The sequence below is a fragment of the Schistocerca cancellata genome, chromosome 4, assembly GCF_023864275.1.
Source record: "Schistocerca cancellata isolate TAMUIC-IGC-003103 chromosome 4, iqSchCanc2.1, whole genome shotgun sequence".
NCBI lineage: Eukaryota > Metazoa > Arthropoda > Insecta > Orthoptera > Acrididae > Schistocerca > Schistocerca cancellata.
The window spans coordinates 99720548-99742108 of record NC_064629.1 but is presented as its reverse complement, the minus strand read 5'-3'; positions in this window follow the sequence as shown (position 1 = coordinate 99742108).

The following is a 21561-nucleotide window of genomic DNA, read 5'->3' as shown; positions in this document are numbered from 1 at the left end:
TAAGCGATGAAGCGGAGCTGAAATGGAAGAGGCATTGCGCAGAAAGCGATGATAATAATTAATTTTTCCCAACACACTCTGTAGCTGCTTCAAAGTTTGTGGTGCAGGCAAGTCCTGTATGGCACTGAGGTGCTCTGGACTCGGATGGATGCCTTGGGCATTTATGACATGTCCCAGATACGGCAAGTCACGAGCAAAAAACACACATTTGTCCTTCCGCAAGCGAAGACCATTCTGTCGCAAGACCTGAAATAGTGTTCTGAGATTTTGTAAATGTTCTGCTTCTGTCTTTCCTGAGATCACTATATCGTCCAGATAGTTAGCTGCAGTAGGGACCGACGCACAAATAGTTTGTAAATATTGCTGAAACAATGCAGGGGCGGATGCACACCCGAATGGCAGTCTTTTGAATCGGTACAATCCAAGATGCGTGTTAACCACCAATACGCGCTGGGATTCTTCGTCCACCGGTATTTGCAAGTACGCATCTGCTAGGTCCAACTTTGAAAAATATTTTCCCGGGCACAGTTTGTCAAAAAGATCTTCCGGGCGGGGCAAAGGAAAAGTAGCAGTCACTAGTTGTGGATTCACTGTTGCCTTGAAGTCCACGCAAAGTCTCAATTTTCCGGAAGGTTTTTGCAAAATAACTAAGGGTGAGGCCCAGAGAGAAGCCTGCACACGTTCAATGACACCTTGGGATTCTAAATCGTGTAATGTTCTTGCGACCTCGTCACGCAATGCATGGGGAACATTGCGCGCTCTGAAAAATTTCGGTTGCGCGTTGACTTTTAGTTCCAAATGTGCTTCATAGTTCTTAGCGCAACCAAGGCCCGGTGCAAAAATGTCTGCAAATTCCTCACATAGACTAGAAACACTGGCTGAAGGCACAGTCTGGTTCACTGAGAGAACCTGATTCACAATAGACAAGTTAAACAATTGAAATAAATCTAAACCAAACAAGTTCACTGCAGCAGAAGAACGAAGAACGTAAAACGACACAAGTTTTGTTTGTCCCTTGTATGTTGCAAGAAGGCTGCACTGTCCTAACACAGGGATATGCTGTCCTGAATAACTAGTGAGCTGAACTTTTGCGGCACGCAACGGCGGTGCGCCCAGTTGTTTGTACGTGGCGTGATTGAGCAATGAAACTGCAGCTCCGGTATCGAGCTGGAATGGTATCACTTGTCCGGCAAAGTCCAAATCTACAAAAAGTTTATTGTCCTGCTGACGACAAGAGCGACTGTTTTGTGCAACGTGAACAGACACTGGTACAGAATCACTTGCGACGTGACGGGATTGCCGTCGACGTCGACGCACACTTTTTGTGGGACGAACACAGTCACTGTTAGAAAGAGTAACACTGGGCGGAGTGGCATTAACTACGTGAATGTCCATGGGCGAAGGTTCCCGAGCCTGAGTGTCCGTGGTTCGATTCCGGCGCGAAGCAAAGGGCCTGGAACGGTTGTGATTGTCTGATCTGAGCTTTTTCTGGCAAACACTTTGAACATGTCCTTTCTTGTGACAGTAAAAGCAAATAGCTTGGCGTGACGGGCAATTTTCACGCGAATGTCTAGTAGCACACCGCGGGCATGATTTCACTGCATTTGCGGGCTGGCGAGGCACACCTGGTTTAGAGCGCGGCGTCAGCTGCGTCGAAGTGCGCGAGGGCCGGTTACCGGGCCGCGCAGCGCGTCCAGCGGGCCGGTTAATGTTACACACTGCTGGCGAAGCTTCAAAAGATTCCTGAGCACAGTCAAGTGTGTCTTGCCAATCCAATATGTCTATCACTTGTTGAAGGGAGGGATTAACTAGTTTCAAAATCTGTTCCCTTATGCGAACATCAGAAACGTTCTGTGCTATTGCATCACGCACCATTGTATCTGAATAAGGAAGGCCACAGTCACACTGAAATTCACAATCCCTAGTAAGGCCTTGCAAAGTTGCAACCCACTCCCTATTAGTTTGACCGGCCGTACGTTTCGTACGAAAGAACGTATACCGTTTTGCAACCACATTAACTGTTTCTTTGAAATAGGCATCTAAAGCCGACACAATTTCTTCGTAGGACAGAGTAGCTACGTCGCGTTGGGGAAACAATTTCACTATCACACGGTACGTTTGCACGCCGACACAAGACAAGAAGTGAGGCTGCCGCTCGTTACCTTGAATTCTGTAGGCTGCCAGATGAAAATCCAGCTGTCGGGAATATTCCGCCCAAGATTCTTGAGTGGAATCGAACTGGCGAAACGGCGGTGCAACTGCATGTTGTGGCTGCGGTAGCTGTGAGGAAGCGGCGGCGGCCGCATCGTTTTGCAGCGCACGTTGACCCTGGACGAGCTGTCCCAGGGCAACCAATAACGCCTGCGTCTGCTGATTCTGCAAGCGATAAAATTCGGACAGTACATCTGGAGATTGTGGCGAAGCCATGACACAAGCAAATCAAATCAGAGCAAAACAAGTAGGAAGAACACGTTGACTCGTCGCCAAACTGTTGTGGCGTAGCAAGACAGCCACACCACTCGGAGGTAGCCGAAAGGCACGCTAACTAATGCAGACGGGCGTGAAGTCTGAAACAGGATAACTATTGAATGGTAGCAAGAAAAGTACGTAGTTGCTTTATACTTAACTTTAATTCATCCTTGTGGTACATCGCTATTGACGATACAAATGAGTATCTCCAGATACGGTTAATTACAATCACTGTAAGGCTAATGGCGCCTTGCTAGGTCGTAGCCATGGACTTAGCTGAAGGCTATTCTAACTATCTGCTCGGCTAATGAGCGATGCTTCGTCAGTGTAGTCGCTAGCAATGTCGTCGTACAACTGGGGCGAGTGCTAGTCCGTCTTTCTAGACCTGCCATGTGGTGGCGCTAGGTCTGCAAGTACTGACAGTGGCGACACGCGGGTCCGACATGTACTAATGGACCGCGGCCGATTTAAGCTACCACCTAGCAAGTGTGGTGTCTGGCGGTGACACCACACTTTGTGAAAAACAAAAACTGTAATTACTATTATGATGAATGATCAGGACTATCTTTATGGACTGTGAGAAAATTCTAGCTTTTGCCCAACATTGTATTAATAAGTGTGTGCATTTGATATCTTTCTTACTGTAATTATGAAAAAAATTTTCAAATCATTATTGGCCACTGCCCAAAAATATTTTGTAAAATTTTTTGTGGGGAGCATGGGGGCTATGTAAGTAGGCTGTTTAGGTTTTCTTAGCGCTCTGTCTGAAAATCACTGGCTGTGCTGTGTGCAGTCTGTGGCTGGTTGGCATTGTTGTAATACTCGCCATTGTAGTGTTGGGCAGCGGCAGCTGGATGTGAACAGCGCGTAGCGTTGTGCAGTTGGAGGTGAGCCGCCACCAGTGGTGGATGTGAGGAGAGAGATGGCGGAGTTCTGTAATTTGTCATGAACTGCTATATACATATTATGACTATTAAGGTAAATACATTGTTTGTTCTCTATTAATATCTTTCATTTGCTAACTATCCCTATCAGTAGTTAGTGCCTTCTGTAGTTTGAATCTTTTATTTAGCTGGCAGTAGTGGTGCTCGCTGTATTGCAGTAATTCGAGTAACGAAGATTTTTGTGAGGTAAGTGAGTTCTGAAAGGTATAGTTTAATGTTACTCAGGGCCATTCTTTTGCAGGGATCTTTGATAGTCAGATTGCGTTGCGCTAAAAATATTGTGTGGCAGTTTAAGCACAGTCTTGTATAAATAGTTCCAAGGGGATGTTTCAATTTTAGCACAACTTAAGCATCAACGTCTGGGCAGGTATCTGCGATGGTCGTGTGACTGGGCCGTACATCCTTCCTACCTAACGGGCTCCAGGTACTTGATATTCCTGCAACAAGCACTGGCGGAGTTTTTGGAAAATGTGCCATTGGACATTCGGCACGAATTATGGATCCAGCATGATGGCACCGCGGTACACTTCGCAGTTCGCGCCCGAAATCATCTGAACATAGATTAGGGGTAGGTGGATCAGTCGAGGTGGACCACATGCTTGGCCGGCAAAACCCCAGATTTAACCCATTTGTACTTCTTCGTTTGGGGCCACATGAAGATTCTTGCTCACGAGACCCCTGTCCAGTCGGAGAATGATCTGGCTGCACGGATCATGGCTACAGAAGAAGTGAGTAACCACACACCACGCATGTTGGACAGAGTTTATGGTAATTTACTGCGCAGATGCACCGTGTGCACCGAATTTGGTGGTCGTCATTTCGAACAGCAGTTGTAATGTCGCAATAAACAGGAGCGAAATCTGTACATCTTGTTTTCCTTGTAAGATGGAAAAAATTTGGAAATTTGTGGTAAGGTCTTATGGGACCAACCTGCTGAGGTCATCGGTCCCTAAGCCTACACACTACTCAATCTAACTCAAACTAACTTACGCTATGGACAACACACACACCCCTACCCGAGGGAGGACTCGAACCTCCGATGGGGGGAGCCGCACGGACAGTGACAAGGCGCATAAGACCGCGCGGCTGTGTAAGATGCAAACGAACCGTTTCTGGACAAGGGTTCCTATATAAAACTTGATCTACTAAGTCCCCCCTACAACCTATAGAAATGTGTAACATGGATCTGAAACAACATGTATACTTCGAAACTTCGAAAGTACCCACGAAGACTGTAAATCAAATGATGAAGTAATTGAGGTACAACCATTAAATTATTGTGGGCTTCAAAAAGTGACAGTCTTAGATGACAAGTTAGATGGTTGTATAGCCCAGGGACTGAGTACCACGTACAAACTAAAAGAAATAAACATTTGGCATTTGTCATTATTTTAGGGAAATAGGTTTGGTTACCGTAAGAAAAAAGGGAAGTCTCGGGAAATTAAAACGGGGATGGCCGGACGAAGATTTAAACCGCTGCCCTCACGCATTTGAGCCCAGTTTATCGCCACTGCGCCACCTCGCTCGGAGAGAAACGGAGTGCGTGCCTTCGGCAGGGTCGGTATCAACGTACTCATACAGCCTGATCACAGTCCTCTTATTCGTGTTGCTTTTGTTCATTTAGTTCGCATGCCTGTACAGCTGAGTTCTTCGAAAGTTTACAAATTTCATTATATTTGAAACCCATGTCAAGGCCTCTTCTACAAGCCACGAACGTTTGAACACTTTAGCACGTTGCCAAGCAACATTGCAGTAAATCCAGACAAGGTCGCAAAAACAATGAGACGGATTTGGCTATCGTTGGATGGTTGTTGTACCTAAAGCAGAGAGAGATTAAACATTTGTGAAAGGAAAGTAAAGATTTTGATCCTAAACGTAATAGTAAAAAAGTACCCCAGGGTTGTATGTCGTGCATTTAAAAGATACTCTATTGTAAAATCGGATGATTATTTCTAAAATGAAAATGTACTAGTCCTACGCGTAAGTTATACATCTACATCTACATCTACATGGTTACTCTGCAACTCACACTTAAGTGCCTGGCAGAGGGTTCATCGAAACATTATCATACTACTTCTCTACCATTCCACTCTCGAATGGCGCGTGGGAAAAAAGGAACACCTAAATCTTCCCGTTCGAGCTTTGATTTCTCTTATTTTATTATGATGATCATTTCTCCCTACGTAGGTGGGCGTCAACAAAGTATTTCCGCATCCGGAAGAGAAAATTGGTGATTGAAATTTCGTAAATAGATCTCGCCGCAAAGAAAACCGCCTTTGTTTCAGTGACTACCACCCCAACTCGCATATCATATCAGGGACACTCTCACCCCTATTGTGCGATAACACGAAACAAACTGCCATCCTTTGCACTTTTTCGATGTCCTTCGTCAATCCTACCTGATAAGGATCCCATACCGCGCAGCAATATTCCAGGAGAGGATGGACAAGTGTAATGTAGGCTGTCTCTTTAGTGGGTTTGTCGCATCTTCTAAGTGTTCTGCCAACAAAGCGCAGTCTTTGTTTGTTTCGCCCTCCCCACAATATTATCTATGTGGTCTTTCCAATTTAAGTTGCTCGTAATTGTAATTCCTAGGTATTTAGTCGAATTCACAGCCCTTAGATTTCTGCGATTTTTCGTATACCCAAAACTTATGGGATTTCTTTTAATATTCATGTGGATGACCTCTCGCTTTTCTTTGTTTAGTGCTAATTGCCACTTTTCACACCATACAGAAATTCTTTCTAGATCATTTTGTAATTGGAATTGATCGTCTGATGATTTAACTAGACTGTAAATTACAGCGTCATCTGCAAACAATCTAAGGGGGCTGCTCAGATTATCACCTAGATCATTTATGTAAATCAGGAACAGCAGAGGGCCTATGACACTACCATGCGGAACGCCAGGTATCATTTCTGTTCTACTCGATGATTTACCATCTATCAGTATGAACTGTGACCGCTCTGAGAGGAAATCACGAATCCAGTCACACAACTGAGACGATACTCCATATGCACGCAATTTGATTAATAGTCGCTTGTGAGGAACGGTATCAAAAGCCTTCTGGAAATCTAGGAAAATGGAATCGATCTGAGATCCCTTGTCGACAGCACTCATTACTTCGTTGGAATAAAGAGCTAGCTGTGTTGCACAAGAACGATATTTTCTGAATCCGTGTTGGTTATGTATCAATAAGTCATTTTCTTGAAGGTGATTCATAATGTTCGAGTACACTACATGCTCCAAAATCCTACTGCAGTGAAATGGGTCTGTAATTTCATGGGTTACTCTTATTTCCTTTCTTGAATATTGGTTTGACCTGTGCTACTTTCCAGTCTTTAGGAACAGACCTTTTGGTTCAAATGGCTCTGAACACTATGGGACTTAACATCTATGGTCATCAGTCCCCTAGAACTTAGAACTACTTAAACCTAACTAAGCTAAGGACATCACACAACACCCAGTCATCACGACTCAGAGAAAGTCCCTGACCTCGCCGGAAATCGAACCCGGGAACCCGGGCGCGGGAAGCGAGAACGCTACCGCACGACCACGAGCTGCGAACAACAGACCTTTTGTCAAGTGAGCCGTTGTGTATCATTACTAAGAAAGGCGCTATTGTGTCTGCATACTCTGAAAGGGACCTGATTGGCATACATTCTGGACAGGAAGACCTGCGTTTCATAAGTGATGTGAGTTGTTTCGCAACACCTAAGATATCTACTTTTATGTCACTCATGGTAACATCTGTTCTGGTTTCAAATTCTAGAATATTTACTTCGTCCTCTTTCGTGAAGGAATTACGGAAAACTTTATTTAGTAACTCCGCATTAGTGGCGCCATCATCGGTAACATTTTCATCGCTATCTCGCAGTGACGGTATTGACTGTTTTTTGCCACTGGTGTACTTTACATACGACCAGAATCTCTTTGGGTTTTTCACCATATTTTGAGACAATGTTTCATTGTGTAAACTATTAAAAGCATCTCGCATTGACGTCCGCACTAAATTTCCAGCTTTCGTGAAACTTAGCCAGCCTTGGAGATTTTGCGTTATTCTGAATTTGGCATGCTTTTTTCGTTGCTTCTGCAACAGTGTTTTGACGTGTTGTGTGTACCATGGTGGATCAATCCCGTCTCTTATTAACTTATGCGGTATGAATCTATCTATTGCTGTCGATACTGTATCTCTGAATCTGAGCCATATCTCGTCTACACTTACATAATTAGCTTGGAAGGAATGGAGACTCTCTCTTAGGAAGGCATCAAGCGGATTTTTATCTGCTGTTTTAAATAGATATATTTTGAGTTTATTTTTAGTGGTTTTGGTTGATATGAGCCTCGCTACAGTGACCTTGTGTTCACTAATTCCTGTATCCGTCATGACGCTCTCTACTGGATCAGGATTATTTGTGGCTAAGAGGTCAAGTGTGTTTGCGCAACCATTTACAATTCATGTGGACTCATGAACTAATTGTTCAAAGTAATTCTCAGAGAAAGCATTTAGTACAATTTCGGAAGATGTTTTCTGTCTTCCACCAAAAATTGCTATCTTAATACATGTAGAACATGTCTTGTAAAATGGAATGAGTCTCCTTGGAACTCCCTGTATTTTAATTAGCGTGCAAGGCTCAAATAAAAGTATTAGACCTACAACGGGCTGTGGATAAGGTTGTCTGGTGGAAGTAAAGATTAACGTATCATCCGATTCACATTGGTAGAAAAATGAAAGACCCAGCTGTTAGGTACTGCTAAGAGAAGTGTTGGTAATCTGTGCTACATATGCGTCCCACTTCTTACGCAAAGATGAGAGTAAAACCAGTGAAAACACTAGTACCCTGTTTGATAACGGTTTTATGAATGGTAGCGCTGAACAGAAGCAGGCTGAAGCTGGCGTATTTTAATGCGGGGAGGACGTTGATCTGCAGTATGCTACGCAGCTTCTTCCATGCTACCGACCACACAAGAATTAGTACGTGACTCAGAACGATAGAGTATATTCTTCGAAACTGTATGGTGAACCCAGTCAGTGCGGCCCTTCACTTGTTAATGGAAACGGCTGCTTTGAAGTGCTTAATCAGTTGTTCTTTGCTTCTCTCTCTCATATTCTGATGAAATGTGCTCATATCTTGCTTGTACGAGTACTTCGAGCCACCAATATTGACATTCAGTTACAACACCGCCGCATCACCGGCATTCGCATCCCACTTAGTTGTCTCCGTTGGCTCTTAACAAAAAAAATTTCCTGCAGCGACAATGGCTTTAACCTGGCACAAACTGAGCCCAGACAAGAAATAAGTGCGCATCATGCCATACTGCTTCAGTTCCATGTGAGTTCAGGAATCATACTAGTCGGTGAGCGTTGGCGGCGTAGACTGTCAACAATTCGTGACGAAATGTCCGCAATAGGTGTGAGATCAGCAGAACGTACAGGTCAGAATAACAGTTCGACTTCCTCGTTATTGAGGTAAGTCATGACACCAAAGGCAGCATGCAGTCGTGCATTATCTTGTTGAAAGATAACATGACAGGCACATCGAAGACACAGCCGCAAGTTGTCTTCTGACTATGAAAACCAGAGGTGGTAACGTTGTGCATATAATTGCCATCACGGCAGATGCTCTATCAATATGACGATGATGAATGTAATCTGGCAGCGTACGTTCTGCTGTGTCCAGTTTTGTCGTTGAGTGTACCACTGTCAGCGCACATCTCTCTACTGTTACATCAAGGGAAGCCGGAACAACGGTCGTCGTGGAGCATGGGCTCTTGTATTGCAGCAGACAAACACATTTCCTTGTGCTAGGTACGTGACTTGAGTGTTTTATTTGCACATCCGAGAGAACTACATACATTTCCTCTCAGGAGCAAGTCGTATTGGTCCATTGAGCACCTGTATGGCGTTGAGAATGACCCTCCTCAATCCACCGGTTACATATTCACATGAGAGTAATATAACCCCAACCAAAGTGAGTACCAATATCCTATAAAAATAAACCATAGTCTCAACAGACCGCCTGTCAAATTCCAGTTTGCGCTAGAGGATATTTCTCTGAGCACTATGGGACTTAACTTCTGAGCTCATCAACTTAGAACTACTTAAACCTAACTAACCTAAGGACATCACACACATCCATGCCCGAGGCAGGATTCGAACTAGCGACTGTAGCGGTCGCGCGGTTCCAGACTGTAGCGCCTAGAACCGCTCGGCCACTCCGGCCGGCCTATATGGAATCCACCTGTTGCCCTTCGTTCATGGTCCACAGGATCTCATGTGAAAAAAGGGCAAGTTGAGTTTCGCATGAGCTATGCTTTCTAAAACCGTGCTGATTTGTGAGCAGAATCTTTTCCTTCTCGAGAAAATTTATTATATTCGAACTGAGAATATGTTGAAGGATTCTGCAGCTAAGCAGCTTTAAAGATATTAGTCTGTAATTTTGCGGGCCTGTTCTTTTACCCTTCTTACGTACAGGAGTCACTTGCACTTCTTTTCCAATCGCTCGGCGAGAGATGTGCGATAAATGCAAGATAAATAAGGGGCCAATATCGTACAGTAGTCCTTGTGAAGCCGAAATGGGATTCCAATAGGATCTGGCGACTTATTTATTTCCAACACTTTTACTTGTTCCTCTACATCAGCTATGTTTATTACAGTGCCATCCATACGCGATTCTGTGCGATGTTTATATGATTCTCCTGCGTGAACAATTTCTTAAACGAAGAATTTAAATCCTACCTCCTCCCCCCTCTCTCCGTCCATCTGTTGCTTTCCACCTGTCTATTTCTTCCTCCAAATGGTTCAAATGGCTCTGAGCACTATGGGACTTAACTGCTGTGGTCATCAGTCCCCTAGAACTTAGAACTACTTAAACCTAACTAACCTAAGAACATCACACACATCCATGCCCGAGGCAGGATTCGAACCTGCGACCGTAGCAGTTGCGCTTTCTTCCTCCCCCACTATGTGCATCACCTACTCCCCCCTCTATTTTTCCATCTCTTCCTCCACCCTGTCTCTGTCCATCTGCTTCTCTTTCCTTTATCTATCGGCTCCTTCGCCCCCTGTCCTTTTTCTCTTTACACCTCTGCCAATCAGCTACACCCCTCTCTAAGTTCATGTCCTCCTCCCACTTCTAAGTCCATCTCCTCCTACTCGTCTACATCCTCCTCCCGCTTTCTCAGTCATCTCCTTTCCCCCCTCTTTCTGTGTTCTAGCTAATGTTACCCTCAGTTTTATTTCGAAATGATATAATTTTGCATGTACATTCAGTTGTATACGTGGATACTGCCTGAGATATGCGTTGCGATTAGAGATAGTAGTAAACAAGCAATAAATTAAAACGTATTGTAAAATGCGACTTATGATGCCTTATCTCCTGAACTATGTGTCGTACAATAATATACGAGGGTCGCTCCAAAAGAAATGCGCACTATTTTTGTAAAAATACAGTTTTCATTCTGGATGTATGAAAGTTTTACAGTGTGTAGATACATCCTCCCCGCTTGTTTTCAGAGTTAGTTCAACCTGTTCCCGTGAGTGGCGCCGTCACAGCATGTCTTCAAGATGGCTGCTACACTTGACGTTCGTCAGAAGCAACGTGCTGTCATAGAATTCTGTGCTGTGCTGTGAAAACGAGACAGTGGGAAACATCCACAAGAGGTTGGAAAAGGTGTATGGAGATGCTGCTGTCGATCGCAGTACCGTTAGTCGGTGAGCAAGCAGGTTACGTGATGAAAGCGGGCACGACAATAATGAGGATTGTCCTCGCAGCAGCAGGCCTCGTACTGCACTCACTCTAGACAATGTGCAGAGAGTTAACGAATTGGTGACCGCTGACAGACGCATCACAGTGAACGAAATGTCACGCTACGTTGGGATAGGGGAAGGAAGTGTTTGCAGAATACTCAAAGTGTTGGCGTTAAGAAAGGTTTGTGCCAGGTGGGTTCCCAGGATGTTGACAGTGGCTCACAAAGAAACAAGAAAAACGTTATGCAGCAACCTTTTGGAACAGTATGAGAATGGTGGAGATGAATTTCTTAGAAGAATTGTGACAGGTCATGAAACATGGCTCCATCATTTTTCACCAGAAATGAAGAGGCAATCAGTGGAGTGGCATCATGCAAATTCACCCAAGAAAAAAAAATACAAAACCACACCTTCTGCTGGAAAAGTTATGCCTAGAGTTTTTTTCGATTCCGAAGGACTCTTGCTTGTGGACAGCATGCCAAGTGTAACCACCATAAATTCTGATGCATATGTGACGACACTGAAGAACCCTCAACCTCGACTGAGTCGTGTTCGACCAAATCGGCAAAAACAGGATGTTTTGCTGTTGCACGACAATGCACGGCCACATGTGAGTCAAAAAACCATGAAAGAGATCACAAAACTCGGATGGGCAACACTGAAACACCCGCCTTACAGTCCTGACCTGGCTCCATGTGACTATCATCTCTTTGGGAAACTGAAAGACTCTCTCCGTGGAACAAGATTTGAAGATGATGACTCCCTTGTGCACGCTCCCAAACAGTGACTCCAACAGGTTGGTCCATAATTTTACCGTGCGGGTATACAGGCGCTGGTTCCAAGATGGCGTAAGGCAGTTGAGAGGAATGTAAATTATGTGGGGAAATGAAAATATTGTTCGTAAAGGATGTATCTACACCCTGTGAAGCTTTCAGACATGTAGAATATAAGATGGATTAAAAAAGTAGTGTGCATTTCTTTTGGAGCGACCCTCGTATTTGTTCAAATACAGTATTGACCAAAAATATTATGACCACCTACTTCATAGATTGTTTGTCCGTCTTTGAAACGAAATACATAACTGATTCTGCGTATCAAGGACCCGACAGCTTGTTGATAGGTTTATGGACGTATGTGGCATTAGATGTCTACGCACATGTTTTGTAATACGTGGACAGTTGATATGCTTACGCGAAGATGGCGACTGATAGCTACCCAGGTGGGTTCCATAGGATTTACATCAGACGAATTTAGTCACCAAGACATCAGCGTGAGTTTACTATAATGGTCATCAAACCACTATAGTACGTTTCCTTCTCCGAGACACAGTTATACTGTTGAAAGATAACATCGGCGTCGGGGAAGACATCAAGCAAGAAAGGATACAGGTGGTTCGCAGCTGTCAGGGTGTCTTCGATTACTACCACAGGTCCCTTGCAAGCGCAGGACACTGGCTCCCATAGCACAATAATGCTCCTACCAGCCTGCGTCTGTCGCGCGCTGCACGTTTCAAGCCGCCGTTCACCTCGATGACGGCGTTTGTAGAGACAACCACCGATCTAGTGTAGCAAAAAGGTGATTCGTCCGGAAAGCCGACACATTTCCGTTTATCGACGCTCGAATCGCTACGGATCCATGCCCACTGCAATCGTAAATCACGATGTCGTTGGATCAACATGTGAACACGTACGGGTGGGATGCAGGGGAGCTCCAAGTGCAACAGTGTACGAGGGAACTACCTGCTCTGAAACATCAGCACTGCGAACTTTCGGCAAAGATGCCACAGATCACCATCTATCCTACTTTGAAGAGCAGATAAACCTTCAAACCCCACGTTCTGTGAAGAGCTGTGGACATCCTAACATTTACCGGCTAGTGGTAGTTTCACTGTCCTTCTAACTCTTTCGTAGATTCGCACTACAGTAGCACGTGAACATTTGACTAGCTTCGCCGTTTTCGAGATACTCGTTCACAAGCTCTGTCTAATACTAACCTGCCCTTTGTCAAAGTCTCTTATGTCGATGGATTTCCCCATTTGTAGCCCATATCTTCGCTAGGGTGATTAGGCAATAATGCAGGTTTGTCTTCAAAATCGCCGCTCCTCCAGCAGGGCTGACGAAATAGCGCCTCGTCAGCGGCAGACTCTCAGTACGGCCAGCGCAGCGGCGTCTGTTGGCGGTTGCCACGTTACCGGGCGGCCGGTGACCGCGGACTCCGGCGGCTTCCAGCTCTATGTATCGATCGCCAAAGATTTCCACTCAAGAATCTTGCCGCAGGTCCACGTAAAGTACTCGCTGGATCGCAGAGGGCGCCTCTCAGCCCCCATTTAGCAGATAGGAGCTGGCAGCACTGGTGTGTACTACAGGAACCGGGTGAGCAGCAGCAGTGCCCCTGCTGTTGAATGCGTACGACGGACGGCATCCATGTCACGCAGGTCAATTTTCCAGTGAGCCTGCAGGGTGATGGTGGCCTTCAGTGCTGGCTAAGAAGTTGGCAGTGCAGTTGGCAGTAGCAGCGCCCTTCCAGCTGGACTCGTGGTTCCTTAGACGATCGAAGACAGCTGGGTATGCCGAGGGTCGAGCTCCATAGCATCGCTCTCACTGGATAGCTGCAACTGACTCAAGGGATGAGACTATGTACTGGGTAGTCGTCATTCGGCACACAGCTATCAGACATTTGTCTATGTTTGCGCTTCCCAAGCCCTCTGCGGCGGTGAGGGTGGTGATGACATCATTTTCCTAGTTCTTCCTCGACGTCAACTCTCTTATTATACGCGCAAACAAAGTTGGCACACGGCGCGGTGGCTGATGGGAGCGATTGTAGAGGCATTTCCCATTTACAGTCGCTCCCATCAGCCAGCACGCCAAGTGTGTACTTTGTTCACGCGACTAATAGTGACTTCAGACTTTTCCAACATCAGCTTTCAGAGATTCTTTTTCTGCTGGCTCGACACTCGAATTCAAGGGTTGCATTCTACCTAGCCTTCCATATGAATCTTTGCTTCATCACTAGTGTGACGGTATCTCTCGGCTTCCATGATGTCATTATACTTTGCTTGCAGACCTGGGCGCTCCGCCATTCCCCCATGCTGAGATAGCTTCTGCGTTTGCCGCAACTCGCTCAGCACTTCCCCCTAGCTGGCTGTCCGCTGGTCATTGACACAAACGGTTTCGCTTCTGGGAGCTGCCAAGGTAGAACTTAGATGAATTTTTAGTGTCTCCCAGGGATACTATCCTCCGTCATAACAATGCATACTTATCCATCCATATTTCTAATATATTAGCTGCGAATCAGGCATTCTCCTACCCCTTCTCAAATTAGGTCTCCTCCATCCCCTGTCTGTCCACCTCCTCCACCCCCACTCTCTGTCCATCCCCTCCCGCCTCTCTCTCTGCCTATGTCTTCCTCCCCCCCCCCCCCCCCTGTCTCTACCTATCTCCACCTGTTTCCTATCTCTGTCCACCTCCTCCTCCCCATCTCTCTGACCATTTCCCAATCTCACTCTCTCTGTCTGTCTCCTCCTCCTGCTATCTGTGCCTATTCCTCCTTCCCCCTTCTCACTCCACGTTGTAACGCTCACCCCAAGAGGAGGCTTGTGGTTTTCAAAGATTGTAACCTTCTTGCCAGACTGTGACTCAAATGCCTACCAAACGTGGTTGAAACCATTCCAGAGGTTAAAGATGAGGTTCTTACCTATGGCTTTGGATGCATACAGATATGTCAACCACGTTTAACATATATTTGACATACTTCACACACGTTTCTGCACCTATTTCACCTGTATCTTTGGCGAATTTCACTCTGCAGTACCATTTTCACGCAGCTCATCTCTGTATCTCTGAGGAACTATGTGCTGTACAATGATATTTTTCTAGGCATATGAGGATACTGTCTGCGAAATGTTTTTCGATTGGAGTTAGTAGTAAATGAGCAATAAATTAAAATGTCATACATGACGCCACAGTTTTTCACGTGTCTCAATATTTAACATTATATCTCCTAAAGTATGTGTATTTCTGTATAAAGTCAACGACATACGTGGATATTGTGTGCCAGATGTGTTGCGGATGGATTTAGTAGTAAAGGTGTAATAAATTGAAACGTCATGCTTGATGCTTTAGTTTTCCTCGCATCTCAGTATTTGATATTATATATCCTAAATTATGCAACATATAACGATATATTTTTGTAGATATATTTAGCAACATTGTGGATACTCTCTGCAAAATGTCTTCAGATTGGAAATAGTAATGAGAAAGAAATAAATTAAAACATTGTGCAAAATGCGGCAGTTTCTCACGCATCTCATTCTGAATTATGTGTCGTACAATAATATAATTTTGCAGTGTACACTCAGCGGTATATGTGACTACTGTCTGCATAATGCGTTGCGAATACAGTTAGTGGTAGAGATGTGACAGATTAAAATCATGCTGCGGTTTTACTGCATGAACAGCGAAAATGTAATAAGTAATAACTTTTTTCATTCATCATTTTGTGGCTGTCGCCAGCGATAAGGAGTTCCTTAGAGGCTTCAAATTATGTGTAAAGTTAGTTGGGAACCTCTAAGTGCTCTCATCCACAAACACTAGATGACTACACCCCCACCCCTTTGAGAGGTATGTGGTTCTTACCCCCACAGCAATGATTTCCAGACAGTAAGTGATTACGTGTACCAAGTCTGGTTGCAATCAGTCCAGTGGTTAAGGAGGAAATGTGAGACATACATACATACATATAAACAGAAGAGCCAAAGAAACTGGTACACCTGCCTAAAACTGTAGGGCCCCGCGAGCACTCAGAGGGCCGCAACACGACGTGGCATGGACTCGACTAACGTCTGAAGTGGTGCTGGAAGGAATTAACACCATTAATCCTGCAGGACTGGCCATAAATCCGTAAGAGTACGATGGGGTGGAGATCTCTTCTGAATAGCGCGTTGCAAGGCATCACAGATATGATCAATAATGTTCATGTCTGGGGAGTCTGGTGGCCAGCGGAAGTGTTTACACTCATAAGAGTGTTCCTGGAGTCACCCTGTAGTAATTCTGGACATGTGGGATGTCGCATTGTCCTGCTGGAATTTCCCAAGTCCGTCAGAATGCACAATGGACATGAATGGACTCAGGTGATCAGACAGGATTCTTTCGCAAGTTTCACCTGTCAGAGTCGTATCTAAACGATCAGGGGTCCCATATCACCCAACTGCATACGTCCTACACCATTACAGAGCCTCCACCAGCTTGAATAGTCCCTTGATGATATATAAGATCGATGGAGTCATGAGGTTTTCTCCATCCCCGTACACGTCGATTCGCTCGGTGCAATTTGAAACGAGACTCGTCCAACCAGGAAAAATGTTTCCAGTCAGCAACAGTCCAATTTCGATATTGACGGGCCCAGGTGAGCCGTAAGGCTTAGTGTCGTGCACTCGTCAAGGGTACACGAGGGGGCCTTCGATGATGTTTCGATGAATTGTTCGCACGCAGACACTTATTGACGCCCCAGCATTGAAATCTGCAGCAGTATGCGGAAGGGTTGCCCTTCTACCACGTTGAACGATTCTCTTCAGTCGTCGTTGGTCCCGTTCTTGCAGGATATTTTCGGCCGCAGCGATGTCGGAGATTCGATGTTTTACCGGATTCCTCATATGCACGGTATACTCGTGAAATGGTCGTACGGGAAAATCTCCTTTTCATAACTATCTCGGAGAAGCTGTGTCACATCGCTCGTGCTCCGACTATAAAACCACCTTTAGATTCACTTAGACAGTCATAACCTGCGACTGTAGCAGCAGTAACCGACCGAACAACTGCGCCAGACACTTGTTGTCTCTTATAGGCGCTGCCGACCACAGCTTCGTATTCTGTCTACATATATCTGTATTTGAATACGTATGCCTATACCAGCTTCTGTGGCACTTCAGTGCATATCTACATCTATTTTTATAATATTATGTATGTATGGATGTAAATGACGTTTCTCCTTCCTACGTTACGCATTTCGCTGAAATGTTTAAGCCGCGCGGAATGGCCGCGTGGTTTGAGGCACCTTTCACGGATTGCGCGGCCCCTCCCGTCGCAGGTTCGAGTCCTCCCTCGGGCATGGATGTGTGTGAGCGTAAGTTAGTTAAATTAGTGTGTAAGTCTAGGGACCGATGCCCTCAGCAGTTTGGTCCCTTAGGAATTCAAAAAATGGTTCATATGGTTCTGAGCACTATGGGACTTAACATCTGAGGTCATCATTCCCCTAGAAGTTAGAACTACTTAAACCTAACTAACCTAAGGACATCACACACATCCATACCCGAGGCAGGAATCGAACCTGCGACCGTAGCGGTCGCGCGGTTCCAGACTGAAGCGCCTAGAACCGCTCGGCCACATCGGCCGGCTTAGGAATTCACACTTTCTTTTTATTTTCATTTTTTTATTTTATTTTACTTTTTTTTAATGTTGATCATTGTTATAGCCAAGCATGTATTACACTTCATAGTAATTTGGTGCTTATGTACGCCACTTTCATGGCATTACAGGTTTAATGATCAGCAGAGTAGGTGCGTATGTATCAATAACGACAATGAATTTTTTCTATTAATTGTCCGCGGGATGAGAGGGGGGTGGGGAGGGTGGCATGTCAGAGTGTCAGAGGAGCTAGTCCTAAGCCGTCGGGCCACCCGGACGAAGGCTGCACTGTCTAGCGAGCTACAGAGGCGTGACTTGGGCTGTCACAGAACTAACGGCAGGTCTATCTCTGGCGTTGCATCTGGTTCACAGGTCGCGGCCGCGGATCGCTCATTCCGGGCCACTAATGAGCGAATCGCCGGCGAAGCATTAAGGCGCGTCGTCTCATCACTGTCTTCCTTTAAAAATAGTCGGTGTCAAGTGTGAGCCAGTAAATTGAGGGAGCGTGGGGCGCCTACCGCAACGCGCAGAGACAAAGAGCGCTGTGAGGCGGCTTTGTACGGTTATTTTTACGCCGGGGTGCAGCGCGGCGTGATTCACGCCCCGGTGGCAGGCGCCGCGCCTCGCTCGTTAATTCGCCTCGGAATTTATGGTGAAAAACGACAGACGGTTCGTGCCCTGGCAAGAAACGCCGTCTTATGCAAGTCCCATCTCACGTGAGCTTTTACAACCGATTATAACGCACTTACATGTTAGCGGACCTAATATCGTTTTTTCTCTTTCGCTCTGTCTCTCTCTCTCTCTCTTTCTCTCTCTTGTTTTTGTTTGCGGCGCCGAACCGGAAACTCTTGCCAGCGACGGCGTATTCTCTTCCTTTTTTTTTTTAGCGGGGTAAATTTTAACTGTCCTGTCGACAGCGTGTTCATTATATGCGTAGCACGAGCTGCGATCAGAGAAGAAAGGATAAGCTAGTGGAGTGATGTTCCCTATGGAGCCATCCTATCCTACGCATCGCATCTTGTGGCGATGAGAAACCATTTAGGATGATGGTTTCACAATCCAACAATCGTCATCTTGAATCGATTCCAGTCTGCTATCACAAACGAACGTAGCCACTATCCTCTTTCAGTCGCAATTCACCATAGTATGAAATAAACTTCTTCCGGAGAGTTATACTCGCGCTGCCCTCTTCAGATGGAAACGCCTTATACTACATTGCTCTTCATACATATTTATGTCCTTTCTTTCCGAGCGAGGCGATTTTTTTCATCTATTTAGGCTTCGTGGAATACATTTTATGTAGTTGTTTCTCTCTCCTGACAGCTGCCAAACTTAGCGAATTTCATCCATACGAAACAGTTTCCTTAAATGTTTATATTATTGTAATAATTTTTAGAATTCATCCACTGAACCGAGTACAAAGAAATAAAATTCGAATAGAATGAACCCTACATGATTTAATTCGTAATGGACAAAAGTAAAAGTAACAAGACCATATATACAAATTTAAATGTCTAAAAATGTGACCAAATTCCTATTTGCTTAATACTAGTTTATCATTCTGTATATCCCAATGCCTTTCTTTCACACAAGTGCGGATACTTGTTATTGAGTCTTCATTAAATGCTGTAAACAGTGGATTGTTTCTTGGAACTGAAGATGACAACTCCTCATTATATGACTTTTGTTTCAATTCCAGACACAACGATGGCGTGCTCAACTGAACCCGATTAATGTAGCCTTCAGGATGAAGCACCCATGATTCAGATACGAGGCATTGTAACCAGAAGGCTCCTAGGAAACATACTGCTGTCAATGACTTCGTAGCACCTACCCTGTTTTGATAATGAAAGTGTAATTTACACTCCATTACTTCACGTAGCACAGCTTTATAACAGTATTTCTAGATTCAGCTTTGAAGTGCCTCTTTTGTAAGTGCGTCTGAATTATGTACATAAATCGTTAATGCGGTGATGGAAAATGAAACATGAACATCCTGATGCAATAATTCTACATGAATGAACGTTAATTGGCTTGTTATACATATTATACGCCATATTTGATCATAATACCAGGATTGTACACAAATCGATATATTTTACTGAGCTAAAAATTCGATTTTCAGTGCTAACCCGTAATCGTCCATAGGAACGATTATGAAGTTTTTGATGTCATGTTGTAACAAATTATTTCACATCACTTCGCCTTGTTGTCGCAGATGGTCAAGGGATTATGCCAATAATGGGTACTGAAAATAACGCTCTCCCATTACGTTACATATACAAAGGATGTGTCTGGTGGTCGTGCAGAGGAATTGACAATAATATTCTAAAATACGCAGGCAACGCAAGAGTTGTATGCAGTGTGCTGTTGGAAGAGGATATCTCCTCGACATTACAGGAGCGGTAACAAAACGGACTGGATGTCTTTTACATGGCTCATCTTTCGTTTAACAAACATCAGATGTTAACTATCATTTTATTCTACGGCTCTGCAAACTATAAAGTCCCATGTTGGTCCTATGTACTGTTGTTTGGGAACTTCCGGTAACTACCACTCCACTAGTCGACGCTGTTTTTGCAAAGAATAATCACTAACAACTATGCAGAATCTACCTTTATTATTAGACACATTTTTGTGCCATCCGTAACAGTTGCATCTTTTCGACAGCACCATATGTGCCTTTGGTACCGCTTGAGGTCCCAGTGCCTTTCCCCCTTCTGATGTACTTCTCCGGAGCCGCGCTGTTGCTTCGGTCGCAGGTTCGAATCCTGCCTCGGGCATGGGTGTATGTGCTGTCTTTAGGTTAGTTAGGTTTAAGTAGTTGTAAGTTCTAGGGGACTGATGACCACAGCCGTTGAGTCCCATAGTGCTCAGAGCCATTTGAACCATTTGATGTACTTCACCTTGTCAGTTCATGTTTCGGTGAGTGTCGCACATATTATGTCACGAAGGGCTCGGCATATTTACCAACGCTATAGTCAGAGATGTGGAAGCGACTCTGCCAGCAGCTGTCATACATACTGGCTGAAAGTCATTTTTCATATCACAGACAGCGACGCCTATCATCTGTGATCAGGGTCCATCCTTGGCTTTTTTCGGTGGCCAGTAATAGCGGTGAATGTGTAGCTCACTGTCTTTAGTATTGTCCCCAGTTTCGGCTACAATCCTTCGGTATGGAGTGGGATATAAAAAGCAGAGGATTCATCGGGCCTATGACAATCTCAAGAGCACTTTTCTTAAACTGTGGTCTGTGGTGGGGAACTGGAGGGTACACTCAAGAAGCAGATAGCAGCGATATGTGATAGGCACATCAAAGTTTCTTTTTTTGGAAAGTATCCCTGTGTTGGGTCTTGATACAGTGATATGGGGAAACCTCTATCTGCCATTATGGTAGACGCATCCCAAAATCTGCCTTCGGCGGTTGTCTGGATAACGCATTCGCAAAAGAACTGTATTAAGTTCAAGTGTTTCAAATGGCTCAAATGTGTCTGAGCACTATGGGACTTAACATCTGAGGTTATCAGTCCCCTAGAACTTAGAACTGCATAAACCTAACTAACCTAAGGACATCACACACATCCATGCCCGAGGCAGGATTCGAACCTGCGACCGTAGCGGTCGAGCGGTTACAGACTGAAGCGACTAGAACCACTCGGCTACACCGGCCGGCAACTGTGTTAAGACTGCTGGCAACAAACATACCCCAGCTCTTGGACCGTGTGAATGTAAAGATAAGCGTTAGCGATCACTGTCCTGTTGAGAAGCAACAGTTCTTTACTGTTGGAGTACAAGCTATATGACCACCTGAGCAAATAACCGCAAACATTCACATCTGGGGCGGAAGGTTAGGAGGATTAGGGGGGCCCATATTAAAGAAAAAGATAGAAAATACTCAAAGAAGAGCTGCAAAGTTTGTCAGGAGTCTGTTTAGTCGCTCATAAAGGAAAGCCTTCCAATATATCAAAAGCACTCGTCGTAAATGAGTGAAGACACA